This window comes from Triticum dicoccoides, chromosome 3B (assembly GCF_002162155.2).
Source record: "Triticum dicoccoides isolate Atlit2015 ecotype Zavitan chromosome 3B, WEW_v2.0, whole genome shotgun sequence".
Classification (NCBI taxonomy): Eukaryota; Viridiplantae; Streptophyta; class Magnoliopsida; order Poales; family Poaceae; genus Triticum; species Triticum dicoccoides.
The window spans coordinates 201,457,868-201,464,958 of NC_041385.1; positions in this window are offsets into that span (position 1 = coordinate 201,457,868).

The window sequence follows — 7,091 nt, forward strand, 5'->3', positions numbered from 1 at the left end:
TTGATGTAGAAGCCCTCCATGGTCGATTCCCCCTCCGGCGGAGCGCCGGGGAAGGCTCCAAGATGGGATCTCGCAGATACAGAAGGTTACGGTGGTGGAAATTGTGTTTCGTTGGCTCCCTAGATGTTTTCGGGGTACGTAGGTGTATATAGGAGGAAGAAGTACGTCGGTGGCTGCCTGTGGGGCCCAGGAGATAGGGGGCATGCCCAGAGGGGGTGGGCGCGCCCTCCTGTCTCCTGGCCACCTCACAAGCTTCTTGATTTCACTCCAAGTTCTCCGAATCACGCTCATTCCAAAAAATCACGCTCCCGAAGGTTTCATTCCGTTTGGACTCCATTTGATATTCCTTTTCTTCGAAATACTGAAATAGGCAAAAAAATAGCAATACGGGCTGGGCCTCCAGTTAGTAGGTTAGTCCCAAAAATGATATAAATGTGTAAAATAAAGCCCAGAAACATCCAAAAGGGGTAATATAATAGCATGGAACAATAAAAAAATTATAGATACGTTGGAGATGTATCACTCCGCACTTGCCCGTTAAGATTGCTTGTTTCCCAAGCGCCACGATTGATGGTGCGGTTGGGTTACCCATACCCGTATTGATGAGAATCTCGTGATAAGGGGACACGATCTCTGCTTCGACAAGACGTGTCAAGGAAACTGCCTCGCATTACGTGCAGTAGCTGGTTGTGAAAAACGATTCGAATAATGACTAGGCCATGGCATGATGTCATAAAAAGCTTTCAGCAGATTAGATTTGTGGAATATTATGCTCTCTACGCTGGTATGTGGATTTTTGTTTTGCCGAGCCGGACATGATTCCCGTGTTCGAAATCTTCGATGGAGTATTCGGAGAAGGAACCCGCCTTGCAATGCCGAAGACAATATACGCGCTAGACTCATCGTCATTGAAGCCTGGTTCAGGGGCTACTGAGGGAGTCCTGGATTAGGGGTCCTCGGACAGCCGGACTATATACTTTGGCTGGACTGTTGGACTATGAAGATACAAGATTGAAGACTTCGTCCCGTGTCCGGATGGGACTCTCCTTTGCGTGGAAGGTAAGCTTGGCAATTCGGATATGTAGATCTCCTTCTCTGTAACCGACTCTGTGTAACCCTAGCCCCCTCCGGTGTCTATATAAACCGGAGGGTTTAGTCCGTAGGACAACAACAATCATAATCGTAGGCTAGGGTTTAGCCTCTGCGATCTCGTGGTAGATCAACTCTTGTAATACTCATATCATCAAGATCAATCAAGCAGGAAGTAGGGTGTTACCTCCATCAAGAGGGCCCGAACCTGGGTAAAACATCGTGTCCCCTGTCTCCTGTTACCATTAGCCTTAGACGCACAGTTCGGGACCCCCTACCCGAGATCCGCCGGTTTTGACACCGACAAGTAGGCCTATATAAACCCCCCAAGGCACCCATGCAAAGGGTTCCCACCAAGTTAGAACTAGCATCCACCCTAGAAGAAGAAGAGATCTAGCCCTGCCTCCTTCTACATCTAGCCTACAGCTCGAGGAGCACCATTGTATCACTTGTGCCTTAGTGATCATGCGGAGACCCCGCAGAGCAGGACTAGGGGTCTTATATCCTAGGAGAGCCCCAAACCTGGGTAAAGTGCACCGACGTTCGTGTCTACGCCTCATCCCGCTTCCAGGCACCGGTGACGTTCTACTCGCTCCCACCATGATAATCCATCCGTTGGCATATGTCGCACCCAACCCCCGACAAGGCTCGTCTCTTTTGCTCTACATGTTCAGTTCCATTGTGTACAATAACTGACATGCATAGGAATAAAACATAGTGAGACTATGTAAGGAGTGCATGCACAAATCCAGAGTGATGATACCAAACTATGGATAGACCCAAAACCAATCATAGCAGGTAGATAAAAGCTTTAGTTAAATAATACAAATAATGGCTCCGTTAATGTTTATTTACACCCAACATGAAACTCATAGTAGAGACCCATAACCAGATAGTAGATAGATAGTACTGATTGTTGCCCCCAATATGTACCCCACAACCATTTAAAAACTCATGTTTCAGCATTAGTTTGGACCTGACTCGGAGTCTAATAGGTGAACATGATGATAAAGTAGCATGTCATCATATTAAGCGATGCATAACATAAGTAGACATGGAAGAGTGTGACCTCTGTTGCGGACCCGTGTAGTCCTCAAGGTCATATGCTCAGTTGTTGGCAGTAATGCAGTTGTCATGGCTGCCAGCAGCGGGGAAGAAGATCTGAGGCAGCGAAAGACAGTCTGGAGAGTAGATCCCTGCTGTGGTGAACCCTTCCGTCGTTGGAGCAGCTGAGCTGGGGTGGAACACGGCATAGCAGGAGCGGAACAAACCACACAAGGTTTTCTTTGACACATATCTGTAACAGAAGTAATTGTGCAAGGGCTTGTTTGAATTTGAGGATTCTAACCATGCAGAGATAGGAAATACACAGGAATAGGATAGGAATGCATGTGCAAAACATAGATTTTAAAAACACAAGATTTCTGCCAATCTTGGTGTTTGGTTCACAAGAACTGGAAGATCACAGGATGCAAAGAAGCATGGGGAGATTAAGTCAAACCACAAGATAATGTACGGTTATAATTCCATTATGCTACTATGTCTTAGTCTTGTGCTTCAAGAATAGGAATTTTAAAAGGAGGACAAGTGGATATTAAAATTCCTACAGTTTTTCTTTCAAGGAGACACTAAAGGAACAAATCCTACAGTTTTCCTTTGCTCCATTCCTTTGAACCAAATGCATGAATAGTAATACCATAGGAAATGTTCCAATTCCTATTTTTTCCTTCACTTTTCCTTTCAAGAACCGGCGATTCTAGTAGGCAGGCTTGAGCAGGGAAAAGCCTACACTCAAAAAATGTTTTTGTGCTACCTCTACTACTTTGGACCTGTAGCGACCAGTCCTCAAACAGTCTGATCTCTCTGCATCAGTGTCATCCCTGGATCAGTAATGCTGACACACACAGTACTCGAGGATTTATAACAGAGTAGCAATCACACACTTATTACATCGAATGTCTCAAAAGAGAACTTATTACAATAAATATGGCTTAAGGCCATCTAAATACGATAACAGCGGAAGGCTTGGAAGATAAAGTGAGTCCATCAACTCCAACGGCATCACTGAGTGAAAGGCAACGACCTATGGCACCTTACTCGCCGTCTGAAAAGTCTGCAACATGAATGTTGCAGCCCAAAATGGGTCAACACATGGAATATGTAGGCAATGTAACACAAGAGAGTAAAGAACAGAATAAATGCTATCACTACATGCATATATGGCTTGCGGAAAGCTCTATGGTTACAGTTTTGCATAAAGCCAATTTTCCCTACAATAAAGGAATAAATTTTATTTAACTATCATGGTGGTTGCTAAACATTGAGAAGGTTCCTCCAACTCAATCCTAATTAAGCAAGTGATGAGATCAACATAATAATCCAAGATCTAGATACTCAAAACGTCCATAATCAGGGACACGGCTAACCATGATTACTTTGTACACTCTGCAGAGGTTTGTGCACTTTTCCCCACAAGACTCCAACACATCCATGGTCGGAGAATCGAGACACTGTCTTTCTGAAACAATAACTCTTTACTCTAGGTGGACAATTACACCTACTTTCCTCTACATCTGCTAGCCCACCACTGAAAGAGGTCTTGTAAGGTACTCAACTATGCTCGAGCCCATAAAAGCTTGTGGCTGCACACGGAAGTTTCTAGCATGAATAATCTTATGATCCCTTTGAGCCTAGGTGGCGTACCGTAGGATGATCACACGGGTACTCCGGGATATCCTAGGACAACACTGGATTCTCCAGGTGCCCTGGCAACCACTGGGTACTCCAGGGTGCCTTCAAGCAATCCACCCAAATGTGTATTAAAGTAGCCACCTTAAGTTAACCATTAAGTAACAACACTCACATCTGTCATGAATCACTCAAACCAAACCACGTCTACAAGCATAGCATAGCAATATAAGCAACGTAGAAGTAACACCCAAAGGTTTGATAATAAATAAGACAATAGGTTCTACCTCATCTACTTCCTAGAACCCACATATTAATTATATCCTAACCATGCAATTGTTCGAGGATTGATCTAATGCAATAAAACTGGTAGTAAAGAGGTATGATCAAAGTGTTACTTGCCTTGCTGATAATCCGTGAAACCTAGAGACTCATAGTAGCACGCTTCGCACTCCGGGTACTCTATCGCAAACAAAAAAGCATACAATAAGCACTCAACTAGAAGCACAGGTAAAACTCAAATAAGAGATCTAACCAGAAAGTTCAGCTAAAGAACTCCGGTTTGCAAAAAGAATCAAATCAAACGAAGCAACGAAACTCAAACTGCGAAAGAAATAAGCTCTGTTTACTAATCTAGACTTAAGTCAAATTTTACAGTAGCAAAAACTTGTTTATGTTGCTTAACATAAAGAGGGCTTCGAGACGAAACTCTAGGCGCTTGAATCGCCTGATTCCGATAAACGAGCGAAAAGATAAACTAAAATGAAAAATCGGGGCAGAAATCGTGATCGAAAATAATCGCGAAAAAACTGTGGAAAAAGAAAAACTGACGAACAGGCTAACGAACGAACGTTCGCTATCTTCAGCTAACGAGTGAAAATCGTTCATTAAAACAAACGAACGAACGGGCATTCGCTAAATAACTAAACCGAAAAAATAAACCAATCTAATAAAAAAACTGTGGGTTTCTAAAAAATTGTACAGTTTTCCGGAGAAAACCAGCGGCGGATCCGGCGACTACCTCGTCGGCGGGGTCGGCGGGCGGTGCGATGGCGGAGGCTCCAGCGATGGCCGGCGGCGGCGGCGGGCGGCGGCGGGGTCGGGTGGTGATACGTCTCCGTCGTATCTATAATTTTTGATTGTTCCATTCCAATATTATTCAACTTTCATATACTTTTGGCAACTTTTTATACTATTTTTTGGGACTAACATATTGATCCAGTGCCCAGTGCCAGTTTCTGTCTGTTGCATGTTTTATGTTTCGCAGAAACCCCATATCAAACGGAGTCCAAATGGGATAAAAACGGACGGAGAATTATTTTGGAATATTTGTGATTTTTGGGAAGTAAAATCAACGCGAGACGGTGCCCGAGGTTGCGAGGAGATAGGGGCCCACGCCCACTTAAAGTGGGCGCGCCCCCCACCCTCGTGGGCCACTCGTAAGGCGGTTGATGCCCTTCTTTGGCTGCAAGAAAGCTAATTTTTGGAAAACGATCTGGGCGAATGTTTCAATCCAATCGGAGTTACGGATCTCCAGATATAAAAGAAACGGTGCCGGGGCAGAATTCTAGAATGCAGAAACAGAGAGAGACAGAGAGATAGATCCAATCTGAGGGTCTCTCGCCCCTCCCAAGCCATGGGGGCCAAGGACCAGAGGGGAAACCCTTCTCCCATCTAGGGAGGAGGTCAAGGAAGAAGAAGAAGAAGGGGGCTCTCTCCCCTTGCTTCCGGTGGCGCCGGAGCGCTACTGGGGGCCATCATCATCACCGCAATCTTCACCAACACCGCTGTCATCTTCACCAACGTCTCCATCACCTTCCCCCTTCTATATTCAGCGGTCCACTCTCCCGCAACCCGTTGTACCCTCTACTTGAACATGGTGATTTATGCTTCATATTATTATCCAATGATGTGTTGCCATCCTATGATGTCTGAGTAGATTTTCAATGTCCTATTGGTGGTTGATGAATTGCTATGATTGATTTAATTTGCTTGTGGTTATGTTGCTATCATATTGTGCCCTCTGTATCGCGCAAGCGTGAGGGATTCCCGCTATAGGGTGTTGCAATACGTTCATGATTCTTTTATGGTGGGTTGCTTGAGTGACAGAAGCATAAACCCGAGTAAGGGGATTGTTGCGTACGGGGTAAAGCGGACTTGATGCTTTAATGCTATGGTTGGGTTTTACCTTAATGAATCTTTAGTAGTTGCGGACGCTTGCTAGAGTTCCAATCATAAGTGCATATGGTCCAAGAATAGAAAGCATGTTAGCTTATGCCTCTCCCACATAAAACTTGCTATCGGTCTAGTAACATAGTCAATTGCTTAGGGACACTTTCATAACTCCTACCACCACTTTTCCACACTCGCTTTATTTACTTTATTGCATCTTTCTCTAAACAGCCCCTAGTTTTTATTTACGTGTTCTCTATTATCTTGCAAACCTATCCTATCACACCTACAAAGTACTTCTAGTTTCATACTTGTTCTAGGTAAAGCGAACGTCAAGCGTGCGTAGAGTCGTATCTGTGGCCGATAGGAATTGAGAGAGTATTTGTTCTACCTTTAGCTCCTCGTTGGGTTCAACACTCTTACTTATCGAAAGAGGCTACAACTATCCCGTATACTTGCGGGTTATCAAGACCTTTTTCTGGAGCCGTTGCCGGGGAGTCATAGCGTGGGGTGAATATTCTCGTGTGTGCTTGTTTGCTTTATCACTAAGTAATTTTTATTTGTTGTTCTAAGTTGTTCTCTATCTTTATTTATGGATATGGAACACGAAATACCAAAAAAAATTGGTGTACTTGCAACTCATGGAGATGGGGTAACTCCTAAAACCCTCGATTCTCATTATGTGAAAGATATTATGTACTACTTTGGTAATCCTGAGAAAACCCCATTTTCAACTTTATAATGGGAGACACGTTGGATCAACGTGAATACTTTAGGGATTATCACTTTACACAAAAAGGGAAACTATTATGGGATCAAATTAATATGTTGCGTTGGTATGCTCGGGATCTATGCTTGAGATATGATATTACTTGTTGCTCTAGGATGAAGGCTCCACACCTTCCCCTTTTCATGCAAATTTAATGATAATGAAACCTTAGCTTCTTATGCTAATGGTATATATGATTACTATGATGTTGAACAAATAGAAGAATTTGTTGCTTTTAAGGCTGCTTATGAAATTGAATCTTTGTTTGAAAAGTATGAAGCTTTTGATGATGATGGTGTTTATAGGCCTGAAAATCTTGCTATACTTAGATATTGCTATGAAAATTATGAATACAATTACAATAACAATGCAT